Below are 18,465 nucleotides of genomic sequence, written 5' to 3' on the forward strand. Positions count from 1 at the left end.
AAAAAAAAAAAAAAAAAAAAAAGAAAGAAAGAAAGAAATGACAATTAGAGTCAGATTATGAAAATCTTTGGGAGCTCCATGGTTAGTTTCAAACTTTAGACAATAAAAAACAACGAGAGGTTTCAAGCAGTCAAGCAGGCTGGGCGCAGTGGCTCAAGACAGCACTTTGGGAGGCCGACCCAGGCAGATCATGAGGTCAGGAGTTCAAGACCAGCCTGGCCAACATGGTAAAACCCTGCCTCTACAAATAAAAAAAAAAAAAAAAAAATGCAAAACATACAAAAATAGCCAGGCATGGCGGCACCCACCTATGGTCCCAGCTACCAGGGAGGGTAAGGTAGGAAAACTGCTTAAACCAAGGAGGTAGAGGCTGAGCCAAGGTCATACCATTGCATTTTAGTCTGGGCGACAGAGATCCTGTCCAAAAAAAAAAAAAAACCAAGAAGGGCAGATCACGAGGTCAGTAGTTTGAGACCAGCCTGACCAACATGGTGAAACCTCATCTCTACTAAAATTACAAAAATTAGCCAGGCATGGTGGTGGCACTCGCCTGTAATCCCAGCTACTCAGGGGACTAAGGCAGGAGAAGTGCTTGAACCGGGAGGGAGAGGTTGCAGTGAGAGGGAATCGTGCCACTGCACTCCAGCCTGGGCGACAGAGCAAGACACAGTCTCAAAAAAAAAAAAAAGACGCCACATACACTGCCTTGCACCTGTAATCCCAGCACTTTGGGAAGCCAAAGCAGAATTGCTTGAACCCAGGTATTTGAGACCACCCTGGGCAACATAGTAAAACTCCATCTCAAAAAAAAAATTTTTTTCTTCATCTCTACAAATAAGAATAAAAATTAGAGGCCAGGCACAGTGGCTCACACCTGTCATCCTAGAACTTTGGGAGGCCAAGGCTGGTGGATCACTTGCGGTGAGGCATTCGAGACCAGCCTGGCCATCATGAAACCTCATCTCTACTGAAAAAACAAACTTAGCCGGGCATGATGGCACACACCTATAATCCCAACTACTCAGGAGGCTGAGGCAGGAGAACTGCTTGAGCCCAGGAGGTGGAGGTTGCAGTGAGCCAAGATCACACCACTGTACTTCAGCCTGGGTGACAGAGCAAGATTCTGTCTCAAAAAAAAAAAAAAATTAGGCATGGTGTGCACACATGTAGTCCAGCTACTTGGGAGGCAGAGGCAGGAAAATCGCCTGAGCCCTGGTGGTCAAGGTTGCAGTGAGCCATGATCATTCCACTGCACGCCACCCTGGGCAACAGAGTGAGACCCCCATGACAAAAAAAACAAAGAGAAAAAGAAAAAAAAAATTTAATCTTATTCTTCAACACGCTGCACCCTGATAGCACAGATCAGTAGTAGTCCCTTGCCTCCTCTGAACTTCTCTACAATTTTTATAGACGAGACCGACTTATCACAGATTGCCTAGTACTGAAGTGATGTGAGTACCTGATTGATTGTGCACACTTGGAGGTCACAAACCTTGTTAACTCTCACAGTGCCTTAATGTAAAGGCACAATAATCACTGATTAAGTATGTCTGTGCATGGAAGAATAGGCAACAACAACCAAGCAGCAGCAAATTAAAGATGACTGAAATTTAAGACATCAAGACTTAAGAAAATAGTGATATGAAAACTCAATTTGGGCTGGGCGCACTGGCTCACACCTGTAATCTCAGAACTTTGGGAGGCCGAGGAGGGTGGATCACTTGAGGTCAGGGGTTCAAAACCAGCCTGGCCAACATGGCAAAATCCCATCTCTACTAAAAATACGAAATTAGCCAGGCATGGTGGCGCATGCCTGTAATCTCAGCTAATTGGGAGGCTGAGGCAGGAGAATCATTTGAACCTGAGAGGTGGAGGTTGCAGTGGGCCAAGATCATGCCATTGCACTCCAGCCTGGGCAAAAAGAGTGAAACTCCGTGCAAAAAAAAAAAAAAAAAAGAAAGAAAGAAAGAAAACACAATTTAAGAAAACTTACTAGGCTGGGTATGATGGCTCACATCTGTAATCCCAGCACTTTGGGAGGCCAAGGCAGAAGGATCACTTGAACCCAAGAGTTCAAGACTAGTCAGAGACACACCCTCTACACAAAACAAAAACATTCATCTATACAAAACTTAAAAACATCAGCCAGGCATGGTGGTATGTGTCTGTCGTCCCAGCTACTAGGAGGCTGTGCTGGGAGGACTGCTTGAGCCCAGGAGGTCAAGGCTGCAGTGAACTGTGATAGTGACACTACACTCTATCCTAGGTGACAGAGCAAGACCCTCTCTCCAAAAATTAAATTTTTTTTTTGAGATAGTATCTCACTCTGTTGCCCAGGCTGGAGTGCAATGGCAGGGTCTCGTCTCACTGCAACCTCTACCTCCTGGGTTCAAGCTATTCTCCTACCTCAGCCTCCTGAGTAGCTGCGACTACAGGTGCCCGCCACCACGCCCAGCTAATTTTTTGTATTTTTTAGTAGAGACAGAGTTTCACCATGTTGGCCTGGCTAGTCTCTAACTCCTGATCAGCACGCTTCAGCCTCCCAAAGTGCTGGGACTACAGGCTTGAGCCACCTCTCCTGGCCAATTAAATTAATTTTTACAAGTCACCTGTTGGCACTATATTGTAATTTTGCGGAAAGAAAAGGGAAACTGAAGGTTACTGAACAAGTTCATGCTTACAGGTTTACTAAATCTTGGAATCCACATACCCAAGGCTTCTACAATTCGAGATGTAATTGTGATATAATCGTGTACTTTTTTTTTTCTTTTTGAGACTGATTTTTGCTCTGTTGCCCAGGCTAGAGTGTAGTAGTGTGATCTTGGCTCACTGCAACCTCCACCTCCCAGGTTCAAGCGACTCTCCTGCCTTAGCCTCCTGAGTAGCTGGGATTACAAGTGCCTACCACTGTGACTAACTTTTTTTGTATTTTTAGTAAAGACAGGTTTCACCATCTTGGCTAGGCTGGTCTCAAACTCCTGACCTTGTGATCCACCCACCTCGGCTTCCCAACGTGCCAGGATTATAGGCATGAGCCACTGTACCCAGCCATGATTGTGTACTTTTAAAATAGCTTTCCAGATTCCATTTTATTCACTCCTGATGAAAGTGGTTTTAAAATTAATATAGTAAGTCAGCCAGACACAGTTGCTCACGCTTGTAATTCCAGCACTCTGGGAGGCCAAGGCAGGCGGATCACCTGAGGTCAGCAGTTCAAGACCAACCAGGCCAACATAGTGAAACCCCGTCTCTTAAAAAAATTAAAAAACAGGGCTGGGCACGGTGACTCATGCCTGTAATCCCAGCACTTTGGGATCACGAGGTCAAGAGATCGAGACCATCCTGGTCAACATGGTGAACCCCCATCTCTACTAAAAATACAAAAAATTAGCCGGGCATGGTGGCACATGCTTGTAATCCCAGCTACTTGGGTGGCTGAGGCAGGAGAGTGGCTTGAACCCGGGAAGCGGAGGTTGCAGTGAGCCAAGATTGCGCCACTGCACTCCAGCCTGGGTAACAAGAGCAAAACTCCGTCTCAAAAATTAAATAAAATAAAATAATATATTAAAAATATATATACATATAGTAATAGGCCTGTCTTATTACAAGACAAAGATATCACTGACCCTCCAGTGGATGCAAGACATATGGAGTTATTTTGCTCACTGGTGGAGTTTCCTCACTGGTAGATTTTCCCAGATGCAGCCAAATACTTGTTCCAACTGCAGTGAAGACAACTACCTCAGTTAGGATTAAAGTATTGTCATAAAACACAATTACCACCAAGCAGGTAGGGGAAACATGAGCTGGGATGGAACAGAGAGTGTGTAGTAGACTAAAGGGACAATTTGATAAAGAGTACTGAGTAAATCTTACAACATTCTCAAATAAAATTGCCAAATTTTTTTAAATAAAGATGGGGTCTTGCTATGTTGCCCAGACTGGTCTTGAACTCCTGGGCTCAAGCAAGTCTCTGGCCTCTGCCTCCAAAGTGCTGGGATTACAGGCGTGAGCCACTGCACTCAGCCCAAAATTGCCAACAATTTTGGAAACAAACTGGAAACAAACTCAAGCTGATACAGCTACTCTACAAGATGACTTAAATTCAATAATCCATTTGGAACAATGGAGTAAAGAAAATAACACTTGCTTTTCTTACACCAGAAGGAAAAGGCTGAATCTCACACACACACACACACACCTCTCTCTCTCTCTCACACACACTCACACACACACACTTTTATCCACTTATAGCATATACTATGATGAAGTCAGGAGATTAAAGTTCCTTTTGAGACAGGGTCTCATTCTGTCACTCAGGCTGGTGTGCAATGACACAATCACAGCTCACTGTACCCTCTACCTCCTTTGCGCAAGTCAACCTCCCAGCTCAGTCTCACATGCAGCTGGGACCACCGGCACACATCACCCTGCCCAACTTTTTTTTTTTTTTTTCCTATTTTTTTGTAAAGACAGGGTCTTTCTTTATAACTCAGGCTGGTCTCAAATTCCTGGGCTCAAGTGATCCTCCTCTCAGAGTGCTGGGATTACAGGTAGGGGCCAAGGGACCCAGCCTCTAAATTCTTTGAGTCAGCACTGAAAGCTGCATCTGACCTCACACTACTATCTGGTATCAAGAGCTTAATTCATTTATATTTGATCAATAAAATTTAAATAAAAGCCCATTCTGTCCATGTTATGCCTTAAGTTTACAGAATTTTATAAAATAAGGAAGCTTGGAGGATCATACACAGCACGCTTTGTTTTAAAATTTTTAAAACTGCTCTAGAGAGACTGATTTGCCCAAAGCTTATAGTACACACTTACAAATTATTCTCAACTCTGCCCTAGGTAAGTCTTTTCAAAGTAACAAGCTGACAAAATATATTAATCCGGTACCAAAAGGGAAAAAAAGGGGTTTCACATGTAGATTTCTTTTTAATCAAAGTTCTGTTTTGAAACTAAACATATGATCATGCTGCTCTTTCCACCAACAGCAATTAACTTTCATTTATAAAAATGTCAGTTTATTCTGTATGAAAGTCTTAACTGCAGTGGTAAAAGAAAGAAGAAAGAAAAAAGAAAAAGAAAAAAGGAAAAAATTAAAATGTCAGTTTAGGACATTTAGATTGTGATAAACATTTTCTCTCAAAGTAAAAATAATTTGGTTTTTAGATTTCATTTAAACAGAAGAGGAAAGAATATTTACTCCAAAAGTGCCCCCTCTTTTGTTAAAATCCTTTCTTCCCCTCCCCATGTTTTCTCCTCTTTTGTACTGAAGTCCTAAATGCATGAGATGGAGGAACAATACCACAATACAACTGCAGGCTTCCTGCCTACTAGTCAGTCATTATTCTTATGTCTTCAGAGTTTTCAAAACACTGCTTGGGATGCTTTGAAATTCCTTCTTTCAGATTTTCCCTCCTTCATGGAACATCTATTTAAAAGAATGGCGTCAAAAATGTCTTGCTGCACCCAATCAAAATTCTCTAAACAAACTAAAAATGCTGGCCTTAGATATGAAGGTGGGATGTAAACGCCTGAAGCTTGGCAAACACCAGTCTAAAAGTACAGGACAGAAAGAGGTATATTTCTGGCCAAGCATTAGAACAGTCTTTTTCTTATATGTATAAAAATTAAGCTTGTTTCTGAAAATTTTCACATTTATAAGGATAGTATCACAAGTTAAAAACTACATCATTACTATCCCCCATTCAAAAAAAAAAAGTACCATTTAGAAACCTAAAGGTCTCAAACCATTGATAGCTGAGCAGAAAAGGGCTAAGTCAATTATTACTGACTTAAATTTCACACTAAAATGATGTATATTCATTTATTTTTGAAAGTTGTTGGCCAGGCACAGTGGCTCACACCTATAATCCCAGCACTTTGGAAGGACAAAATGGGGGGATCACCTGAGGTCAGGAGTTCAAGACCAGCCTGACCAATACGGAGAAGTCCCGTCTCTACTAAAAATATAATATTAGCTGGGCGTGGTGGCACATGCCTATAATCCCAGCTACTTGGGAGTTTGAAGCAGGAGAATTGCTTGAACCTGAGAGGCGTAGGTTGCGGTTAGCAGAGATAGCGCCATTTCACGCCAGCCTGGGCAACAAAAGTGAAACTCCATCTCAAAAAAAAAAAAAAAAAAAAAAAAAAAAAAAAAAACTTGTTGGGTCCTCTAAGGATCAGGGAATTAACAACAACAACCAAAAAAAAAATATATATATATATACTTATATATATATATATATACACACATGTATGTTGTTGGGGACAGAAAAAATTAACAGCACCAGTCACCTGCAAATGTGGGGAATTTCCCATTCTTCCGACCACGCTTAGATGGTGGTAGTACTTAATAACAATCTCATCAAGTTGTTGACATAAACCAAGATCTGCTCAAAACATGGTGTGGAGGGGGTAATATACATGCTCTGCCACTGCCCAGCTCAACATGCATTCTTTCCTTTTTAAAGGCAACATTAAAAATGGAAAGTTCATGAACAACGACTTGTAAAATTGTTACAATACATGGAAATTTTTCCAAAACCTCTAACACATCTAACAAAAAGACTGCTTTAAACAATATTTAATAAAGCCTAATCCCAGTACAACAAAATAATTTAGCCAGTCCCCTGGAGTTCGTTATAATGGGATTTAACCTGTACACTCAACATTCAATTAACCATAAGGCTTATCCTAATTGAGGATTATGCTGACTTCTGCAGTCCTTTCCCTCTATCCATCTACCACTCCAACTCAGCTGCCATAGCCACCAAAAGCAAAGCCCCAGGGAGCAGATTATCCATTACTGTGTGATACCCAGGCCAATATTCCCTTTTCATCACCATGTGGATAATCAATAGTTAAATTCAGTAATCTAGTCAGCGTGGTTTCCAAAAAGTGAAGCTGCATAACCTTCACTCATAGCCTCTAACCAAGGAAATGAAACATTTAAACAGAATACCTTTTCATAGGACTAGCAGATGAAAAATGTCACACCCTTTCCTAGAATCTACCAATACAAAAAATTTAACAGAAAAAATAGGACACAGCTGTTCCTAACAAAAACATTTTAAAAGCCAAACAAAAAAGACATTAGTCCATTTGCTCTTAGAATATTATTTTAAGTGGGTAAAACCTGTTTGCCAGTAAGGTCAGACTCCTTTCCTTTGCCTTTAGGCCACAAAGTTTCCTACACAGTTAAATAAACCCTTATTACTGCCCCCCACTGTAAATTGACCTAGGCTGGCAGTACCTACCAAACTGAGTTAATGCTAACAAAGTTAGGTACTGGCAGTAGGTAGCCTAAGAAGATTATCCAGTTTGTGGATAAATCGGCCTTCTACACACTGCAGGTCTTCCTTTCTACTCATGCTGTGTGTATCTTCTGGCCATTTTCCTGTTCATTTAAAAACTCTCCACCAGAAGGTAGGAAAGGGAAAGCCAATTAAATTCAATTCCATAATTTGTTAAGGGGCTGAAAATAAGGTTAAGCTCTGGATAAATTGCATCTTTAAACCAAAATAATCTTCTCCAAGAAATTCTCCCAGAAAAACAATGGACAAAATGAATTTACCTGGTAAAAACATTTACCAAACTCATGTGTTTTTAGTAGAGACAAGATTTACCACATTGACCAGGCTAGCCAACCTCAGGTAATCAATTCGTATGGTAATACAAACTCATTACAATGTCTCATTACCACAAAGCCCCTCCTCTGCCTTAATTCTTAAATGTTCATTTTGTAACCCCTCCCCAACCCTAAAAAGCACTCATAAAGTGGGAGAAAAATGGGCCAGGAGCGGTGGCTCATGCCTGTAATTCCAGCACTTTGGGAGGCTGAAGCGGGCAGATCATTTGAAGTCAGGAGTTCAAGACCAGCCTGGCCAACATGGTGAAACCCCCATCTCTACTAAAAATACAAAAATTAGCTGGGCATGGTGGCTCACACCTGTAGTCTCAACTACTCGAAGGGGCTGAGGCACAAGAATCAGTTGAACCTGGGAGGCAGAGGTTGCTGAAGCTGAGATCCACTGCACTCCAGCCTGGGCAACAGAGTAAGACTCAGTCTCAAAAGAAGAGAAGAGAAAAGAGAAAGGGGAGAGAGAGAGAGAAAAAAAAAAAATGCCTACAGTTTACTGCAGCAATCAATCTCAAAGCTATTCCTTAGAATCCAAACTAACGTATGGTCCCCTTGTTTTTCAATCTTTTGAAGTATGAGGAAAAAAGAAAAAGTTAATATACATTTCCAATACTAATTTTCTGCTCTCAGAGCTTTAACCACTCAATAATGCAAAAAAACAAATATTTATACCAAGGATTCAAACAAAACTGGTACAGGTAATCTCTTCAATCATGATCAACAAGTCTTGTTTTTCTAGTTCTAGGTAGCTTTACAGGGTAACAATTTTATTAAATTGTGACAAATTTGCTGTTGCAGGGTAACAACTGTATTAAATCGTGAGAAATTTGCTGTTATAGACAACTGCCACTGGAGGCTATACTCATTCTAAACTTGCAACAAATTAAAAGTTTTCAAAACTGCTTTACTTCCTCTGGCCAAAGTGTGAAATTATATAGTTTTTAAAAATGCAGGCCCAGTGCAGAGGCTCACAACTATAATCCCAGCACTTTGGGAGGTCAAAGCAGGTGGATTACCTGAGGTTGGGAGTTTGACAGCAGCCTAGCCAACATAGTAAACCTCATCTCTACTAAAAACACAAAAACAGCCAGTGTGGTGGCGCACACCTGTAATCCCAGCTACTTGGGAGGCTGAGGCAGGAGAATAGCTTGAACCCCAGGAAGCAGAGGTTGCAGTGAGCCAAGATCCTGCTACTGCTGTCGAGCCTGGGCAACAGAGTAAGACTCTATCAAAAAAAAAAAAAAAAAAGGCAAAAAGAACTGCCCCTCCCAGGGGGGAAAAAAAAACCCAAAGCCATTAATTTTAACAATTAATTTGGGAAAAGACAATAGTAGAGTTTTTAAAAATCTTAACCCATTGCCCAAACTAAATTTTTTTTTTTTTTTTGAGACGGAGTTTCACTCTTGTTACCCAGGCTGGAGTGCAATGGCACGATCTCGGCTCACCGCAACCTCCGCCTCCTGGGTTCAAGCAATTCTCCTGCCTCAGCCTCCCGAGTAGCTGGGACTACAGGCGCGCGTCACCATGCCCAGCTAATTTTTGTATTTTTAGTAGAGACAGGGTTTCACCATGTTGACCAGGATGGTCTCCATCTCTTGACCTCGTGATCCACCCGCCTCAGCCTCCCAAAGTGCTTGGATTATAGTCGTGAGCCACCGCGCCCGGCCTTAAAATTTATTTATTTTATAAAAGACTTTTCAATAACAGTAGTCTGAGTTTAAATGAATTATTCCAGAAACATACTAATGCACAAGACTGAATTCTTAAAAAAAAAAAAAAAAGACACACACTTAGCTTTTATCTTTAATGTAATGTCCCTGCAAGAAAGCTTATTTCAAAAGACGAGCCAAGAAGACATTAGTAAGCAACCATTTTTAAACTACTTTTTATTTACACATCTCCTAGAAAAAAGGTCCCAGGTGCAACAGTATTTCACTCCTTACTGAATTCTAATTTATCTGTTCAGGAAGTGGGTGGCACTTTTTAGAAATAATTTTTATACAGAGAAGGAAATGCACAGCATAATCACTTTCAAAATATAGTGAAATTATTTAATATAACCTTTAATAACCTAGCTCTAATATCACTGAATTTCCTTAACAAATTGTTAGTGTTGGCAAATTGTGAAAAAAAATCATTCTAAAATATAAAAATGTAAACCTTCTTGTTGATGCTCAAGTTGTTGTACATTTTTCAAGCCTCTGTAGTTAAATATCTTATGGTAGAAACATCTCCTATAACTCCTCTAGAAATATTACAGCCTCCCACTTAGTCCATAATCCCCGTCTTCTATCTGCCAAAAGCTGGTATATGCCTCTTTTATTTCAAATGCTGATTGGACAATTAAGTCATTTCTATTTATACATAAAATACCCCTATAATTTAGGATCACGGGCAATTTAGATTACTGCTCATTTAAATGCAGAACCTGAAGCAACCTCTAGTGACAGAAGCTATAGTGTTCAATATCATTTTACATGTTACAAGCAGAGGCTTCATTTTACATACAATGAATCCTGGCAGGGTTCTTCATTCTGAAGCCCCACAGATTGTTATTTCTTTAACGGTATTAATAGATAAGGTGACATAAGCAATAAGTTCAGAAGAGCTTTTTCCAATAGCTATCAACATTTTTTTAAAGAGAGCAAAAACAGTATTCCCTCATTTTCTGTTTCTTCTGTTCATTCTACTTCCCTGCTTTTGGTAAGCAACAGAGGTGGTTCCAAATGAAAATCTTAAAATAATTATTCCAAAGACCAAGGATATTCTAAAAACCAGTAACAGTCTCTGCCTCTGAGAAGGGAGAACTGGAGGGTTTGGCGTGGAAGAGAGACTCGCTTTTCAACGTGTTTGTACCTTTCCAATTGGAAATCATGCGGTAGAACCATATTCTAAATGAGCACACATTTAAAATATTTTCAAAAGCAATTCACAAACTTACAGGTTTCCATTAACATTTCCGTTTATGCAGCCATCGCTGAAGACATAAGATTTTTATTTCCCCAATCATCTTCTCAACAACCTGCTGCAACAAACACTGAAGCTTTTTTGCAGCCAGGGATCAATTAGGTGGATCCGAGGCCAGGCATTTAAATCAAAGAGATGCAGCAATCTTACTCAATACTACTACCACTCTCACTCATCTCAATTCAACTCCATTTAAAACCACTGCAGCAAGACAGCTGGTACTCTCCTTCCTGTTTCTTTACCGTACAGGCTTAATAACAAAAACAGGTTGGTTTTGAAGCCCTGCTCAAATACTGCAAAAAGGAAGTCTTCGCATTCGGGAGGAGGGGAGAAAAAGTTTCGACTTCGAGAGAATCTCCTAGCTTCCGTGTCATCCATTTGGGATTCCCAAACTCCTGCTAGTGAAATAGATGCTCTCTCTCTCACGGGTAACTTTTCCACCCTACGTGCTCGCAAACTGCCTAGGAAGCAACGAAGTCTCCCAACGCCCCCATGGCTAGTTTGGCTAAGGCAGGTACAAGACAAGCCCATTATTTAAACCATGACAAACTGAGTCGATGTTCATAAAATGAAAGATGAGGAAAGCAAATTTAAAAAGTAGTAATAAAGAGGCCAAACCCCAAATTTAACCAACTTCCCACTTACCATTTCCCAGCCTTCACACCAGAGGTTGTAAAACGCCTCTTTACCGAGAAAACTAAGAACCCACCCGAGCCCAACATGAAAATTCGTGTTAAAATATTTGTAGAATGCCCAAGTGCAGGAGGAAACACAGCAACCAAATCTCACCCCGCAGGGAGGCTGGGGTGGGGGTCCCCGCGGCTTTTCCCTCCCGCGCTTCCCAATAGCCGCTAAGGAGCGGGGGCAGCAGGAGGAGGACGCGGGGAGCTTTCAAAAGGGCTGGGGGAGGCACAAGGGAGATAAAACTTTAGGGACAGAAGGGAAAAGTGGGCCCCTGCAGTCCCCCTGCAAACTCCTCGGGTGACCCCTCCCCGCAGGGACCCCCGCAGATACCCAAGCGGGGATCCGACCCGCCTCGTCTCCGCTCTGACCGCCGCGGGCCGCCCCCCGGGCTGAGGGGAAGCAGCACGGCCCCGACACCCCGAAACTACCTCAGCGCGTCCCCCGGCCGGCGCGCCCCTCGGTGCCTCGGCAGAGCTCAAGCCGCCGGCTCCCCGCAGCCCGGGGAACTCGCCCCTCTTCCCTCCGCCTTGCACTCCACCCCCTCGCCCGCCGCCGCCTCCTCCTCCTTTATCTCCACTCACCTCCCGCCGCCATTTTCCTCGCAGCTCAGCTTTAAATCGGAAACTCGCCGCTCAGCCCGCAGCCGCCGCTGCCGCCGCCGCGACCGACTCAGCCGCAGCCGCCGCGGTCGCTGTGGAGGGGCTGAGGCGGCAGCAGCTGAAGTCGCCGCGCGGGGGCCACTGGGATATGTAGTCCTGTGGCCACGCCCAGCACTACCGGTCCCAGGGGGCCTTGCGCGGCCGGCCCAGGGTTCTAGCGCCCCAGCCCTGGCTTCCGCGGCGGAGGGCGTGGCCACGTGGGATCCTGCGGCCGCTTTCGCCCGGGATCGACTGGGAGCTGCCTCGGGATCCGGAGAACGGGAATGCAGTCCTAGCCCTGCCCTTAATTTTTTTCATATTTGCCTTCGTCCAGTAACCTAACATTTGTGGAGCGTTTCTGGTATGCCAAGCACGGATCCTCAAAACAGGCATCCCGTAGGGACCATGATCATCCTCATTTTTCAGATGAGCGAACTGAGGCACAAGGTCGGAAGCCACGAGGCTGTTCCTCAGCTGCTAAAGTCACTGGGTGAAATGTTGGGCAGCAGTAAGCTCACGGTATATTCAGTCCCGAAGTATCATCCCACAGCCTATTTAAGGAAGACTTACAATAAAGAACACCTTGCTTTTTGGAGAGATCTGGCAGGCACCCCCTCAATCAAGTGATCGAACTTAGCACCACCAATGCTGGGTCAGATTTGTTTCGTGTCTCCTGATATGATGCAGTGGGGAAAGCATATTGCTACCCCTTGCCGTATTCTTGCCACACACGTACACACACAAAAAGCTAACCTGAATCTAACCATGGAAAAAACGAATTCAGAATGTGGGACATTCTACAAAACATCTGGCCTAGAGTCTTAAAAATATGACAACATGGGCCGGGCGCGGTGGCTCAAGCCTGTAATCCCAGCACTTTGGGAGGCCGAGGCGGGTGGATCACGAGGTCAAGAGATCGAGACCATCCTGGTCAACATGGTGAAACCCCGTCTCTACTAAAACTACAAAAAATTAGTTGGGCATGGTGGTGCGTGCCTGTAATCCCAGCTACTCAGGAGGCTGAGGCAGGAGAATTGCCTGAACCCAGGAGGCGGAGGTTGCGGTGAGCAGAGATTGCGCCATTGCACTCCAGCCTGGGTAACAAGAGTGAAACTCCGTCTCAAAAAAAAAAAATATGACAACATGAAAGAGGTGAAGACCAAACGCAATAGGTGAGACTTGATTGGATTCAGGATAATTTTTTTTCTTTTCTTTTCTTTTTTGAGACAGCTTCTCGCACTGTCGCCTGGGCTGGAGTGCAATGGCGCGATCTCAACTCACTGCAGTCTCTGCCTCCTGGGTTCAGGTGATTCTCCTGCCTCAGCCTCCCGAGTAGCTGAGATTACAGGCACTAGCCACCACGACCAGCTAATTTTGTATTTTTAGTAGAGACGCGGTTTCACTATGTTAGCCAGGCTGGTCTCAAACTCTTGACCTCCTTAGTCTCCAGCCTTGGCCTCCCAAAGTGATGGGATTACATGGGTGAGCCACTGCAGCTGGCCAGATTCAGGAAAATTTTTTTATGTAAAAAGAATTTGGGGGGCAATTTTAATATGGATTGTATGTTAGAAAATATTGAATCAGGCCGGGCGCGGTGGCTCAAGCCTGTAATCCCAGCACTTTGGGAGGCCGAGGCGGGTGGATCACAAGGTCAAGAGATCGAGACCATCCTGGTCAACATGGTGAAACCCCGTCTCTACTAAAAATACAAAAAATCAGCTGGGCATGGTGGTGGGTGCCTGTAATCCCAGCTACTCAGGAGGCTGAGGCAGGAGAATTGCCTGAACCCAGGAGGCGGAGGTTGCGGTGAGCCGAGATCGCGCCATTGCACTCCAGCCTGGGTAACATGAGTGAAACTCCGTCTCAAAAAAAAAAAAAAGAAAAGAAAATATTGAATCAGTACTAGATGTGTTGAGTGTGAATAAAATAAAATAATCTGAAAAAATAAAGATAAAAAATAAATAAAATAATCTGACCACTTACTATCCATGGTCAGCACCATCATTTCCCACCTGGACCACTGCGGCAGGCTCCTCAGTGTTCTCCCTGCTTCCACCGTTTTCCCTTAGCATCTGTACTCAACACAGCAGACAGAGGAATCCTGGTAAGAACCAAGTCAGTTTAGGTCCCTTCTGGAAAATTCTTGCAGTAATCTGCAAAGCCCCACACAGCCCATTTTTTGCCCTCCCTTTCTCTCTCGAAACTTATCACCTTCTTCTCTTCCACTCATTTCTGTAATTCAGCTACACTGGACTCCTTGGGCCTCTCCAACACGCTTAGCACACCCTGGCCTCAAAGATCATGCACTTGCTATTTCCTCTGCCTAGAACACTATTTTCCCAAAAAATTCAAATAACCCCTTCCCAATCTCCCCATGGTCATTGTCCAAATGTCACTTCTTCGGTGATGCTTTCCCTAATTGCTCTATTTTAACTTCCTGCCCACTCTGATCCCAGCTTTCCCTACTCCTATTCCTTTCTTCATTTCTTTTCAGAGCATGAATTATCAGTGAAATCACGACATATTTCTGTTATGTTATTTAAAATATCTCCTTTCTAGTGTTACAGCTCTTTTAGAATTTGTCTAGCAGGCTTTCCGATTTTTGCTGGAAACCCCCCCAAAAAAAAAAAATCTCCTTTCTGCAAGGGCACAGTGGCTCACATCTGTAATCCCAACACTTCGGAAGGCTGAGAGATCGCTTGAGACGAGGAGTTCAAGACCGACCCTGGCAACAAAGCAGAGACCCAGTCTCTACAAAAAAAATTAAAATTGGCTGGATGTGGTGGCACCTGTTTGTACTCCCAACTACTCAGGAGGCTGAGGTGGGAAGATTGCCCGAGTAGGGGAGGTCAAGGCTGCAGTGAGCCATGCTTATACCACTGCACTCCAGCCTGGGTGACAGAGTGAGACCCTGTCTCAAAATAAATTAGTTTAGGACGGGCGCGGCGGCTCACGCTTGTAATCCCAGCACTTTGGGAGGCCGAGGGGGGTGGATCACGAGATCAAGAGATCGAGACCATCCTGGTCAACATGGTGAAACCCTGTCTCTACTAAAAATACAAAAATTAGCTGGGCACGGTGGCACATGCCTGTGTCCCAGCTACTCAGGAGGCTGAGGCAGGAGAATGGCTTGAACCCAGGAGGCAGAGGTTGCAGTGAGCCGAGATCGCACCATTGCACTCCAGCCTGGGCAACAAGAGTGAAACTCCGTCTCAAAAAAACAAAATAGAAAAATAATAATAATAAATAAATAAATTAGTTTAATTTAATATCTCCTTTGCTTACAAGAATGAAAGCTCCATGAAGGTCTTGTCTCTTATTTCCTGATGCAATCTCAGCAACCACTCATACTCATATTGACTGAGGCATACTCAGTCAATATTTGTTGTGTGAATGAATCCCTTCCATCACCAAATGACAAACAAAAAATACTTAGTGGCACATGCCTGTAATCCCAGATACTTGGGAGGCTGAGGCAGGAGGATCACTTGAACCAGGGAGCTTGAGAACAGCCTGGGCAAAAAAGTGAGATCACACTTCAGATAATAATAATAAATTTAAAATACTGTGTTAGGCCAGGCGTAGTGGCTCATGCCTACAATCTCAGCATTTTGGGAGGTTGAGGCTGGTGGATCACTTGAGGTTGGAAATTTGAGACCAGCCTGGCCAACATGGCAAAATCCCATCTCTACTAAAAATACAAAAATTAGACAGGCATGGTGGTACTCTCGGGTAATCCCAGCTACTTGGGAGGCTGAGGCAGGAGAATCACTTGAACCAGGAGGCAGAGATTGCAGTGAGCCGAGAGATTGTGCCACTGCACTCCAACCTGGGCAACAGAGCAAGACTCTGTCTCAAATATATATATATGCACACACATATGTATATAATATTTTTTTTTTTTTTTTGAGACGGAGTTTTGCTCTTGTTACCCAGGCTGGAGTGCAATGGCGCGATCTCCGCTCACCGCAACCTCCGCCTCCTGGGTTCAGGCAATTCTCCTGCCTCAGCCTCCTGAGTAGCTGGGATTACAGGCACGCGCCACCAGGCCCAGCTGACTTTTTGTATTTTTAGTAGAGACGGGGTTTCACCATGTTGACCAGGATGGTCTCGATCTTCTGACTTCGTGATCCACCCGCCTTGGCCTCCCAAAGTGCTGGGATTACAGGCGTGAGCCACCGCGCCCGGCCTATAAAATAAATTTTAAAAATAAAACACTGTGTTAGATGCTGGGAACCCAGAGATGAATTGCTTACACCTGTATGGCCTTTCACCTCATCAGCTACACCTGTCTCCTACCTGCTCTCCTTGCTTCTCTCCCATTGGTCCTTTACAAGGCACTCTCCATACAGTAGCCAGGGGGATCTTGAAAAATCATGTTGCAGTGAATCGAGATTGAACCACTGCACTCCAGCCTAGGCAACAAGAGGGAGGCTCCGCCTCAAAATAAACAAACTACCCAGACCCTAATTGATTTGGTCTCTGCTTCCCTCCCTGATCTCAAGTAATATATCTCTCTCTGTTTCTCACCCCATGTCACACTGACATTCCTGAACACACCAAGCACATTCCTGCTGCAGGACCTGTACATCTGTTGTTCCTTTTTTCTAGAATGTTCTTTCCTCCTGGCTTGCTCTCTCTTGCAATTCAGGTCTCTGCTGCAATGTCTTCTCCTCAAGTAGAACTTCTAAAGCACAAAACACACACACAGACACAAACACAGTCACATCACCCTGCTTTGTCTTTATAATAATACCATGCACCATCTGAAAGTTTTTTAGAATTTTTTTTTAAGAGACAGAGTCTCACTCTGTCTTACAGGCTGGAATGCAGTGCGCAATCATGGCTCACAGTAACCTGAAACTCCGGGGCTCAGCTGAATCTTTTTGAAACAGAGTCTCGCTCTATTGCCCAGACTAGAGAGCAGTGGCACAATCTTGGCTCACTGCAATCTCTGCCTCCTGGATTCAAGCAATTTTCCTGCTTCAGCCCCCTGAGTAGCTGGGATTACAGATGTGTGCCACCATGCCCAGCTTATTTTTGTATTTTTGGTAGAGATAGGGTATTGCCATGTTGGCCAAGCTGGTCTTGAACTACTGACCTCAAGTGATCCAACCTCCTCGGCCTCCCAACCTGCTGGGATTACGGGCATGTGCCACTGAGCCTGGCAAACATTGGCAGAGTTTGATGGAATCTGTAGGTGATCCTGTAGGAAGTGACATATGGAAACACTACTCTAGACTCAAAAGCTAAGGCAAATGAGTGACATGCTCTAAAACATAGACTGTGGAGGTGCCTGCCATCATTCTTTCCTGGTGTTTGCATGGGTCACTCCTCCATCAAGAGGTATGCTTTATTTTCTCTTCCTTGAATTGGGGTTGGCTCTGTAACTATTTGACCAATGGAAATGGTGGAAGTGATGTGGCGGGACTTTCAAGTCTAGGCTTTAAGATGATTGTTGTGGCTCATGACTGTAATCCCAGCACTTTGGGAGGCCGAGGCGAGTAGATTACCTGAGGTCAGGAGTTTGGGACCAGCCTGGCCAACATGTTGAAACCCTGTTCCGGGCCGGGCGCGGTGGCTCAAGCCTGTAATCCCAGCACTGTGGGAGGCCGAGGCGGGTGGATCACGAGGTCAAGAGATCGAGACCATCCTGGTCAACATGGTGAAACCCCGTCTCTACTAAAAATACAAAAAATTAGCTGGGCATGGTGGCGTGTGCCTGTAATCCCAGCGACTCAGGAGGCTGAGGCAGGAGAATTGCCTGAACCCGGGAGGCGGAGGTTGCGGTGAGCCGAGATCGCGCCATTGCACTCCAGCCTGGGTAACAATAGCGAAACTCCGTCTCAGAAAAAAAAAAAAAAAAAAAAAAGAAACCCTGTTCCTACTAAAAATACAAAAATTAGCCAGGCCTGGTGGCACACGCCTGTAATCCCAGCTACTCTAGATGCTGAGGCAGAAGAATCACTTGAACCCAGGAGGCAGACATTGCAGTCACCCAAGATTGTGCCACTGCACTCCAGCCTGGGCAATAGGATGAGACTCCGTCTCAATAAAATATAATAAAATAGGCCAGGCGTGATGGCTCATCCCTGTAATCCCGGCACTTTGGGAGGTCAAGGCGGGAGGTTGGGAGTTCGAGACCAGCCTGACTAACATGGAGAAACCCGGTCTCTACTAAAATTACAGAATTAGCTGGGCGTGGTGACCCATGCCTATAATCCCAGCTATTCGGGAGGCTGAAGCAGGAGAACCACTTGAACCCTGGAGGCAGACATTACGGTAAGCCAAGATTGCGCTATTACACTCCAGCCTGGGCAACAAGAGTGAGACTCCGTCTTAAAAAATAATAATAAAATAAAATAAAGATGATTGGCAGCTTACACTTTCTTCCTTATGAAACCCAGCTGCCAGATTACGAGAAGCCCAAGCCACATGGAGAGGCTATATGAAGTAAAATTGAGGCACTCCACTTGGCAGCCCCAGCTGAGATTGCCAGCAAGAGCCTGCAGCAACTGTCAGCAATGC

General features: G+C 44.3%; 1 protein-coding gene and 1 non-coding gene across 8 annotated transcripts in view; one reads left to right on the top strand and one right to left on the bottom strand.

The window, feature by feature from the left end:
• NCOA3 (nuclear receptor coactivator 3) overlaps positions 1–12,048 on the bottom strand; it is a 158,095-nt gene extending 146,047 nt beyond the window's left edge. For all 7 annotated transcript variants that reach the window (XM_032256059.1, XM_032256057.1, XM_032256055.1 and 4 more), the window contains exon 1: positions 11,881–12,048. The gene's annotated coding sequence lies outside the window, so the exon portion shown is untranslated. The remainder of the gene's footprint in view (positions 1–11,880) is intronic.
• Positions 12,049–14,493: 2,445 nt separating this feature from the next.
• On the top strand, positions 14,494–14,555 carry LOC116535227. Its single transcript, XR_004262104.1, has one exon. It is a non-coding gene; the product is annotated as a U7 small nuclear RNA (small nuclear RNA).
• Positions 14,556–18,465: the final 3,910 nt, after the last annotated feature.

This window comes from Sapajus apella, unplaced genomic scaffold (genome assembly GCF_009761245.1).
Source record: "Sapajus apella isolate SASKATOON/1434 unplaced genomic scaffold, GSC_monkey_1.0 scaffold92, whole genome shotgun sequence".
NCBI lineage: Eukaryota > Metazoa > Chordata > Mammalia > Primates > Cebidae > Sapajus > Sapajus apella.